Here is a 12,016-nt window from a genome sequence, read left to right on the forward strand (position 1 = left end):
AGTTATAACTCTAATGAAGAAAGTTTCCAACATTAATCATGGAGCACTCTAGAGTAAGCCAAGGTCAGCAAGACGACATTTTGTGTAGAATTTCTGACAATTTAGAGTGCCTGAAAAGAAAAATGTTTGAAACTTTACGGGGTAAATTCGCAGTGTGTCTGACAATTGACTTTTTCTCAGTAACACGTAGGCTTATGAGGTTGGAATTTAGTAAAATAATCTGGTTCTTTTTGTGTGGAAAACATCGTGAGGAAACGCACATTCGGACAATTGAATGTGTAACGAGTGATGAGCTTGGGTTTGGTTCCTCTAGCATCAATAGCAGAAGGCATAACCCAGGGTCCTCTTCAGAGTAATGAGGATGCAATGGCATCCTCAAGAGGACCCAATGGGGTCTAAAGCCAAGAGAAAGAAAGACCATATTCTGAATAAAGTGGAGATATATCTATCCACTATAACAGATATAAACGAAATATGGTAGGTAAGATGTTTAACTTATACATATATATCACGTCTATAACCCTTGCTGGGTAGACAAGTCTTGGTCTTGAAAAGACTGACAGGCCACGTTTAGCTGTTTTGGCTTAATAATAGAATTGAGAAAATAATTTTGCTACTTAGCGCAGGACTCAAATCTATCTAGTTTGCTATTGTATACATAAAACAATTTATTTATCTCCCATCGCGGACCCGAGGTCCGAGTTTGACGTGACGCTGATCGATGCGTTTACGCGATACCGCGATATTAAATTCCAAGGAGACTCGATGCTAGACGACGATTAATAGATACGTATAAATAAGAATGTTCCTGGCTTTATATATTTATTTAAAGTTTTGCCGTGCCGTTGTGCCGTGTGGTTCACGGCACTAATACAAAAAAAAGGACCACTACATCTCTTTCCCATGGATGTCGTAAAAGGCGACTAAGAGATAGGCAACTTGGGATTACTTTTTAGGCGAGGCAAATTTGAACTTGTGTTACGAGTACTACTAACTCAACGGTACCATATTTTATAATAAATACTTATATAGATAAACATGCAAGACCCAGGCCAATCAGAAAAAGTTCGTTTCTCATCATGCCCTGACCGGGATTCGAACCCGGATCTCCGATTGGTCTAGAAATACTTTTCTGTGTGACCCGCTCTCAACACACAAAAGAGTCATTGGTATATGCTTAAGGCGGTAAAATTTCAACCTGCGCAATAATCATTTTAGTACAGCGTACTTCCATCGCTCTTTCAAAGAACAATACCTTCAGAAAAAAAGGTTATAAATCACGTGAATATAATAACCGGTGCCTTTACCTCGTAATTTTAACAGGTAATCTCTTAAACTCACACCTGAGGTGCGTGAGGCATCATTGTAGTAAGATTTATATATCTTGGACGAGTCACTTTGACTACAGTTTAAGCGAAAATGTTTTAAGTATTATAAAACATTTTTATTAAACAAATAATATGTTTGTCACTATTTTGGGAAATTCCAGGAAACGTAGCCTTTTTTATTTCTAAAGATCTATTCTATCTGTGTATCAAATTTTATCAAAATTAGTCCAGTTGTTTTTCAGTTTATTCGTTACAAACATACAAAATATTGTACTTAACAATCTTTTCTGTTTATTATTAGTGGCGTGTGGTTCCTGGGACTTTCGAATAGGACCGCTCTCTTTTTTCCGTGGATGTCATAGGTAAGAGGCGAAAATATGTTAGTCAATGAGTCAGTCGATGTCCTCTTAGATATATTTATTTAGAATAGAAAATTGGTGCCGTGTGGTTCCCGGCACCAATACAAAAAAGAATAGGACCACTCCATCTCTTTCCCGTCGATGTCGTAAAAGGCGACTAATGAATGAACACTTTATTGTACAACATAATAACATAGTAACTTAAATTAAATATAATCTAAGTAGGAAGTACAATTGGCGGTCTTATTGCTAAAAGCAATTTCTTCCAGACAACCGATGAATGGATAGTAATTTTATCACACAAAGCCGGACGGGATGTAACAAATGCAACAGACAAGCTAATGAGTATTAATGCATAGACAAAAAATATTATAAATCCTTTACCTACATACATACATATTATGTATACATAACAATACATACATATTATATATACATAACAATACATACATATTATATATACATAGAAATACATACTATATATTTATATAATATATACTGATAAATAAAATATATAATAATACATAATAACTATTACGATGATGTGTAACATTGTTGCAAATAAAATTCCTTCACTTGAGATTTAAAAGAGTTTAACGACTGTGCTTTCCTAATGGACACCGGCAGGGCGTTCCACAATATAGTAGCTTTAATAGTGAAAGATTTAGCTAGAAACCTAGTCCGATGCACCGGAGTTCTCAAAGATAAATTATCATTAGATCTAAGATTGCGGGGGTGAGAATCAGCAAGAAAAACAAATCGTTCCTTCAAGTAATGCGGGGACAATGGGTTAAATAAGATGTTATAAAGAAGATACAGTATATGGCAATCCCGACGGAGTCGAATAGGAAGCCATTTGAGTTTAGATCTAAATTCCGAAACATGATCATACTTCCGCAGGCCAAATATAAACCTAATACAATAATTTTGCAGACGCTCTAGTTTATTCAGCTGGTCCTCTGTAAGGTCAGTATAACAGACATCTGCGTAGTCAAGAAAAGGAAGCAAGAGAGACTCAGCAAGCGAAATTTTAGTGGCAGTCGGTAAGAAGTTACGAAGCCGTCTAAGAGAGGCTGCAGATCCAAAAAGTTTACGACATATAGACTGAATTTGATTGGCCCAAGAAAGACTATCGTTCATCAGTAAGCCCAGATTTCTAACACACTTACTATAAGGAATAGTAACCCCTTCAAAAACTACATCAGGTAAAGCAGCATAGTTTACATTTGAGAGCATATAAGAACTACCTATAATAATTACTTGTGTTTTAAGTGGGTTTACTTTAAGTCCATATTCATTACTCCACTTAGAAATACTCAGAAGATTAGAATTAGTTTGATGAATAGCATTATTAATGTTCTCTAATGGTGCTTTGATATAGATCTGCAGGTCATCCGCGTATAAATGATATTGAGATGAAATATTTTCGGTTATAGAATTTATAAATATAGAAAATAAGAGCGGTGACAATACACCACCTTGCGGTACGCCAGCTGAAGTATTGCACCAATTCGAGTAAGAATCTCCAAGGCGAATACGTTGGCGTCGGCCATATAGATAACTATGAAACCACTCGATCGCCGCTGGGGAAACGTTGATAGAACGCAATATACCGAGGAGTATGTCAAAGTTGACCGCATTAAACGCATTGCTGAAATCCAAAAGAGTTAAGACAGTTAACTGACGCTCCTCCATGCCACAGCGTATATCATCTGTGATTTTTACAAGGGCTGATACCGTACTATGCCCCCTGCGAAAGCCAGACTGCATGGAATTAAATAAATTATTAGAATGGAGAAAATTGCGAATCTGGTCTTGAACAAGACGCTCTAATACTTTTGAAAGGAAAGGAAGGATTGATATGGGACGATAATCAGATAGTAATTTAGGATTGGGTTTCTTGGGCAAAGGAATAATATGCGCTTCTTTCCAAAGAGAAGGAAACACAGAGTCTAATAAACATGTATTAAAAATATGGCAAAGAACGGGTAGAATATGTTCTAAAATTGGAATCAACATATTACGACTAATACCGTCAACCCCAACAGCGTTAGATGTAATCGCCATTACGCTTTTATGGACTTCATCAGCGGTGAATTGGCAGAAAAGAAACGGTGCATGTTCGGGAGCTGAAATGGTGGAAAGATAATTTAGTGTTGAATTTTTTGTTGAAATATCCATATCCGGAGATGAAGAAAAATGAGAATTCAAAGAATTAATGTCTACATCATTTGAAATATTATGATTTTTGGAATTGCCCACTCCCAAAGAACGTAGAAATTTCCAAGTTTTTACTGGATCTCCATTTGTAACTGACTCATGAATATGTCTACGCTGCGCATCACGTAATGCTCTGTTGCAGTGATTACGAATACTAGTGTATTTAGTTTTGTTAACTTCACTAGGATTACACTTATACCTGGTCTTAGCAGCCGCTTTCCTGTTCATTAACACTTTCAAATCATGAGTCAGCCACGGAGCTGGTAAATGTTTAATTTTAAATGATCTTAGCGGAGCATGAATGTCGTAGAGTTTAGTGATTGTGGAATTGAAAATTGTAATTTTATCATCAATCGACTCAGCATTTACAACAGGTGACCAGTCAATATTTCGCGCATCTTCTTGAAGTTTATCCTGATTTATGCCACTAAAACTTCGTTGAATAATAATTTGCGGTTTATATTTTGGAGGACGAACTTTGTAAGACAAAAATAACAGATCATGGAAAGAAAAGGCATCGGCAGCATGTTGACTATGTTTAGCAACATGTTGTGAAGAAGAAACCAGTATGAGGTCCAGAAGAGATGGTAATTTATTCGGCACATGATGCGTTGAACTGAGTGGGAGAATATGCATATTGCTAGAATGAATGATGGATTCAAATGTCGAACTTCTATTGTCTTTTTTAAGAAGGCAGGTGTTGAAATCGCCCATGATTACGCTGTGATTACAAGTAGGAAGAAAATCTTCTAGAAGTTTTTCAAACGATGAAAAATAATTTATGCCGGAAGAGGGACAGTAGTATACACCTAGAAGGACTTTTATGTGATTAAAATTTAACTCAATAAAGATATGTTCACCAGCATTTGGAGGTGGTGGCTGCGCAGACATACTTACAACGGAATAGGGAATATTAGAACGTAAATAAATGGCAACTCCTCCACCCCGCATATTAGTGCGATCATTACGTATTAAATGGTAACCCGGTAGGGGGAAAGAGACAGACTGAAGAGAGGTAGTAAGCCAAGATTCAGATACTAATATAGCGTGAATATTTTTGTTAGAAAAAGTTGCCTGAAAATCAGAGAAATGTGCTGGAATGCTTTGAGCATTTATGTGAACAACATTGAAATTTTTCGGTACATCGGACAATTCACCGTCAATTATATCGGAAAGAGAAGGAATACTGACTAAGGGATAGGCTTACAAACTTGGGATTCTTTTTTAGGCGACAGGCTAGCAACCTGTCACTATTTGAATCTCAATTCTATCATTAAGCCAAATAGCTGAACGTGGCCTTTCAGTCTTTTCAAGACTGTTGGCTCTGTCTACCCCGCAAGGGATATAGACGTGATGATATGTATGTATGTATGTAGAAAAAGAACTTGTTTTTATTTGCAGCTTCGCCCGAGTGAATTTAGCGCCATCCAAATAAAGCGACGAATCATAAGTCATCCCCACAAAAAAAAAAACGACAAAATTTGCACCGCCTACTAAAGAATACAGGTTTTACGCAAATCCTTTACTTTTTACCGTAATTAAAGGTACCACATGCCTTTCTGCAGAGTTTTAAATTATATACACGTGGTATTTAAGTAGTATGCCTCATCCATATTTTCCACCTCCACGTCCATTATGATTTATGAGGATAAACCGCTGTGTTCCCTAAAAATACGGTTTTGCATTATTGATTCAGTGTGGTGCCTGCTATTCTATAAGTATTTCTTAGAATTTCAAATTTCAAATTCTTTATTGCATATCATAAAGTACATCAGTTAAATTACAATTCTGCTTATAAATAGGTACAATATGAACCCTGTTGGGCATCGCAATTACAAAATAATAAAATAATATGGAACGGCGGGCAGGCTTATGTCGACTAATGTGTTGAATATATCTAACAATAAAAAGTGTCGCATTATATTTGGAGAGAACATTAATAAGTAATACAAAATGAATATAATTTATAACATGTATTTAATTGATAAAAGTATATGTATGTATATAATAATGAAAAATAATTTAAATGTCAATATTTCTATCGTTTAAAAACTCGTCCAGTGTATAGTAGCATTTATCGGTCAAAAGTAATTTTAAGTTTTTAATAAATAAGTTCATATTTTCTTCTTTTCTTATGCAGTCAGGTAGGGCATTATAGATTTTTGTAGTCATCGCTAATGGGCCAGAATTTGAGATTACCAGTTTATAGCTAGGTGTTACTAATTTATTTTTCTGTCTTGTGGGATAACGCCGCGGTAAATTATCTTTTTTATTGTAGAATTCTGGGTGTTTTCTCACGAATTTACATGCCTCCAAAATGTATATTGAGGGTAAAGTCAAAATTTTTAGGTTTTGAAAGTGAGGTTTGCAGGTATCCGTCCCTTGAACATTATTTATTATCCGAATACATTTTTTTTGTAGGATAAAAAGTTTATCTGCGTCGGTGCTATTTCCCCAAAGAACAATTCCGTATATTAGCCACGAGAATGCATATGCATAATAGGCTGTTAAGGCAGTGTTTTTGTTTGTCGTTTTTTTAAGTTCTCGGAGTGCGTAAATGAATTTAGATAATTTTGTTGCTATTTTGTTAATATGGGCTTTCCAATTTATATTTGTGTCCAACAACAGGGAAATGGGACTTTAGATAAAATTTATGGTTTTTTATCATATTAACTAAACAGCCCATGTAGGAAAAGGTTATCGTTGTCTCGTTTCACGTCATACTAATAAGCGAAACGGCGATAGTTTTTCGCGCGATGAAAACAGTATAGCGCGTGCCTCGCTACGGTGGCTGGATCCACAAAATAACTCATATAATGATTTCCACCCAGATTTTCAGACTATTAGTCTTAAAATCGCTCAAACACAAAAGATTTTTCAAATTGTAATTTTAATAAGTTATAACCTCTTAGACATTGTTTAACAAGGGTATTCCTAAAAAATACATACATACAATCACGTTTACATTCTATGCGGGGAAGATAAAAAAGATTGAATACTTACAAATAGTTATGATGACGTAGCCAAAGATGACGGAAAGAAAATTGCACCGGGATAAAACCAGTATAACATATGGGTTACTACGAATTCACACGCCCCAATGAAGGGTCCTTATCACAAGGTGTAATAAATCAGAATCCAAAGCCTTCCAATCCAACGCGCATTATGTTAATCTGCGCCTTGGAGAATATATTCAATGGAGGTGGCATGGCATATAGACGTGCTTTCTGTCTTTCTTGTTCGTTTGTATGTTGTAATATAATTCTTGCACAGTTTACACAAATTAATTAAATTTACCTTCTTCGTCCCGGCGTTGTCTCGGTTAGGTACATCCTCACCTATCTGGAGAGGAGCCCGGGGTACGCCTTTTGGTTGAATTGGGTTTTTACACGAAGCAAACTATTATACAAAAAAATATTATACAAAGGGTTTATTTTAACAAGCGATTTGAGACCACACCGATCATACAGCTTATCGTGGCCTTTCAATCTTTGCGAGACTGTTGGCTCTGTCTATGCCGTTGGGAATGAAAACCTGTTTACATTATATAATGTATTTTCAACAAAAAACCTTAACAAAATTGTTTATGGTTAACTTTGGCGAGTGCGATGATTCGGGCCCGACCGCCACAAAGGGAAGATCTTCCGCCAGGCTAAATGTTATGCCTGGGGAACCGCGGCTCCGACGATGTCATGTCGGAGATTGTATTTATGCTCCAATCCGTGAAATCTTTGCTTCCTCGATTAAGAGTCTTCGCTGCTGTTGTGGCTTGTGGCCCAGAGATGTCGCCACAAGTGTTTACCTAAAGAAATGGACTTTATATGGTGATGATTTCTCCCCGGTGTTATATACTCCATGTTCAACAATTTACATAAATCGACAATAACCGTGTTTGCATTGTTGTTGTCACCTGGATAACGAAATGGATTTATGCTAGATTATCCTTATTGATTCATATTTGTTACCTACATGAAATGACAGCGTGTTTATGTTTCATCGTAATATGACCCGAATAGAAATGATAATACGCGTATATTTATTTAGTACAAAAACTTTTAATATTGTCCTAACTACCTTTGTGTTGTATACGAAAAATTAAGAGAGATTTAGAATAGAATAGAATAGAATAGATTTATTTACAAAATTGGATACAAGGTATCACTTATTGACGTCACATCATTAAATCTTATTATAACTACTACCGTTACTAAAGCGCATGTGAAGAAGAAGCGGCGGAACAAACTACACTGCAGTATTTTCATCTGATGTTTCTTAGTTATATGCTTGTGCTCCTCAGTTCCCTTCTGACTCGTCGTGTTTTTAATTCAACTGCATTTCATGGTGTTCATGTTCAAGCACAGTAAGAAGAATAAACGTGCCTGTGCCGTGTGGTTCCCAGCATTTTAGAATAGGACCACTTTATCTCTTTCCAATGTATATCGTCGCGACTAAGAGCTAGGCTGATAAACATGGTATTTTTCTTTTAGGCGATGGACTAGTAACATGTCATTATTTGCATCTCAATTCCATTAAAGCCATACATCTAAATCTGGCCTTTCAGACTTTTCAAGCTCTCTATCGACCTCGTAAGGGATATAGAGGTGATTGTAAGTATGTATATACATATGTATGAAGAGAAAATGTGTGCTATATTCTACCCCATATGTCTAAAACACTTGGCTTTGGACTGATGACATTCCAAAGGTATTTACAGCGTTCATTATCACCTCGTACGCACGATTTAAGCCGCAGTAAGATCAATCTTGCTCGCCCTATCTTCTTGGTTGGTTGAATTTTAGAAATGTGATCACAATTCTCTCGCCTCGTGGGTAATTTTAATTTATTTCTGTGATGAGTAGGAATTTTTAGGTAGATACAAGAGTTGCTAACCTAAAAAACAATTTGGTTTTACTGCCTTCAAAAAAATATAACATCATTCCACTTGCCACGATCACTGCGTACTTCTTTCGCTTCATCCACATTAATCAGTCTCTTCATGCAAAGTCGTCAGTTTCGGGTACTCTGGACCTGACCTTTTGTCAGGACGTCCCCGATTCAGAATCGAATAGAATACCTAGATTTATTTCCAAAATTAGACGTGACAATAAATGATACCTTGTAGGTTGATACCTACTGACGTCACATCACTTAAATCGTTAGATTTTTATATAGATAATATATTTAGATGATATCTACTACCGCTTCTACACAGCTACGTTCGTTTAGGCCTTCCCATATCACGGCTTCCATTAGCACTGTTCTTGCATATTAAAGGGTTTCCTTAAAATTAGCGTAGTAAATATAATTAAATTTGACTTCAGTAGGGCCAGCCCTATTTCTTGACCCTGAACTCTTCAGTTGACTTCAAAGTTATTGCGTAACAAGTTGAGTACCTATTTTGTCTAGTCATGTAAAGAACATGCCGTGTGGTTCCCGACACCAATAAAAAAAATGAATAGGACCACTCCTTCTCTTTCCCATGGATGTCGTAAAAGGCGACTAAGGGATAGACTTATTTTAGGATTCTTCTTTTAGGCGATGCTCTAGCAACCTGTCAATATTTGAATCTCAATTCTATCATCAAGCTGAACGTGGCCTGTCAGTCTTTTCAAGACTGTTGGCTCTGTCTACCCCGCAAGGGTTATAGACGTGACTATATGTATGTATGTATCAGAGACTGGATTGCCTACACCTAAGTACTATACATTTGACACGGAAGACCATAGACATTTTTCTACAATCGTCCATAATAAAGATCCAAGTAAGTTCTTATCAAAAAAGTTGACGAAGTTAGGATATATAATTGTGGCAAGGCTTGTAAGATTTGATTTAATTGAAATGTAATGTAATGTATTATAACGCATGGAACTCTTTCCCCGTTTGTTTTTTGCATAAACACATCCTGTGGAATACGACCCAGATCTGTTTCTACTATTTCTTTTTTATCTTATAGTACATATAGTACTTAGTTGTATTCTGTTATGTGTATAATAAATAAAATAAAAATATTAAATACATATGACGTTTGATCTACTTTGTTGTATATCAATGACCATAAACTTAGCAATTCTGCGAACTGAGATCGAGTTGGGCCAACAATTTGCGACATCGCTATCTTGTTGGGAAAATCCATTGAAATTACCTCAGGCTAATTCGGTCAATTTCTATATTTGCAAATTGACGTCCGATGAAAATGCTGCAGTGTAGTTTGTTTCGCCGCTTCTTCTACACATGCGCTTTGGAAGCGGTAGTAGTTATAATTAGATTTAAGTTATGTGACGTCAATAAGTGATACCTTGTATCCAATTTTGAAAATAAATCTATTCTATTCTATTCTAAAGCAGTTCGCACACAATGTTAATAATTCGATACCTTTAAGTGTGACTCATTTTGGCTTATTTACATACATACATATGGTCACGTCTATATCCTTTGCGGGGTAGACAGACAGACCAACAGTCTTGAAAAGACTGAATGGCCACGTTCAGCTATTTGGCTTAATGATAGAATTGAGATTCAAATAGTGACAGGTTGCTAGCCCATCGCCTAAAAAGAATCCAAGTTTGTAAGCCTATCCCTAAGTCGCCTTTTACGACAACCAGCGGAAAGAGATGGAGTGGTCCTATTCTTTTTTGTATTGGTGCCGGGAACCACACGGCCCATTATTACCGGCCCGGCTTATTTACCTACCTAATAACCTACATTGCCGCATTTAAATGATAATAATGCTGACATAGAATAGTTATAATTTTGATTGTAAAATTGAGCCGGGCTTTAGTTAAATTTTACTAGCTCTTTCACCCAGCTTCACCCGCGTTAATTGAAGAACCCGGTTTTGCCGATTCCGTAAAGAATTTCTGCAGATACCTACCCTGGATTAATACCTATTTAAAAGTCTAGACTCTCAATTCTATCACTAAGCCAAACAGCTGAACGTGGCCTGTCATTCTTTTCAAGACGTTCGCTCTGTCTACCTCGAAATGCATTTAGACTTGATTATATGTATGTGTGTATGTATATATGTATGTATGTGTGTAAGTATGTACATATGTATGTATGTATGTGGGAGAAGTTTTGTTTTTTTATTTTTATTTAAATCCTTTTTGTTAGCTGACCTCTTACTTATTTTTACGCTGGCAACATTAAGAGATAGGATATGGAGTCTGTGGTACGATGTAAGACGTTATAAGATGTGTTTCTAAAAGATTTACGATATAATTCCGCACTGTTTTACTTTCATTCCCACATGTACATATGTATGTGTGTATGTATGTATGTAAATATCTAAACAAAATAAGCCAGCACGGTGATTTGTGATCTGCCTGTCTGACAGATAAGTAATGAACGCGAGCAGACCCGCGGACGAAACCTAGTGACGATATATCTGCACAAAGTATAATGATAGCCACTATCGTTTGTTTATTTCATTGTGGTTTATTATTGGACTGACACTTGCCCCCGGCGGCATCCCCCGGAGATATAGATACCGTAACATTAACTAATAAAAGAATGCATGGCATTGACGTCCGATGAAAATGCTGCAGTGTAGTTTGTTCCGCCGCTTCTTCTATACATGCGCTTTGGAAGCGGTGGTAGTTATAATTAGATTTAAGTGATGTGACGTCAATAAGTGATACCTTGTATCCAATTTTGAAAGTAAATCTATTCTATTCTATTCATGTCCACTTTTGTTGCATACTATTTTAAAACTGCGATGCCCAACAGGGTTCATATTGTACTTATAAGCAGTTACTGTAATTCAAGTGATGTACTTTATGATATGCAATACAGATTTTGAATTGAATTTAATCGTATATTGTGATCGTATATCAAAAAGTTATTGAGACTAAGAATCATCCCTAGTGACGTCATATTTACTATTACACTTCAACATACATGCATATAATCACGTCTTTTCCCCTAACGGGGTACACACAGCTAACAGTCTCACAAACACTGAAAGGTCACGCTCAGCTGTAAAGCTTAAGGATGCATTTGAGATTCAATCAGTGACATGTTGCTAGCCCAGCCCATCGCCTAAACGAAGAATATCAAGTTTATTAGCCTAGTCACCTTTTACGACATCCTCGAAAAGAGAGTGGTAATATT

At 36.3% G+C, this 12,016-nt stretch overlaps 1 protein-coding gene across 1 annotated transcript in view; it reads left to right on the forward strand.

Annotated features, from left to right (window-relative positions):
* Window positions 1-12,016, forward strand: part of LOC106136244 (cytochrome P450 6B5) — a 425,135-nt gene that overhangs the window by 118,827 nt on the left and 294,292 nt on the right. The gene's annotated exons all lie outside the window — the stretch shown is intronic.

This window comes from Amyelois transitella, chromosome 18 (assembly GCF_032362555.1).
Source record: "Amyelois transitella isolate CPQ chromosome 18, ilAmyTran1.1, whole genome shotgun sequence".
NCBI classification, from domain to species: domain Eukaryota; kingdom Metazoa; phylum Arthropoda; class Insecta; order Lepidoptera; family Pyralidae; genus Amyelois; species Amyelois transitella.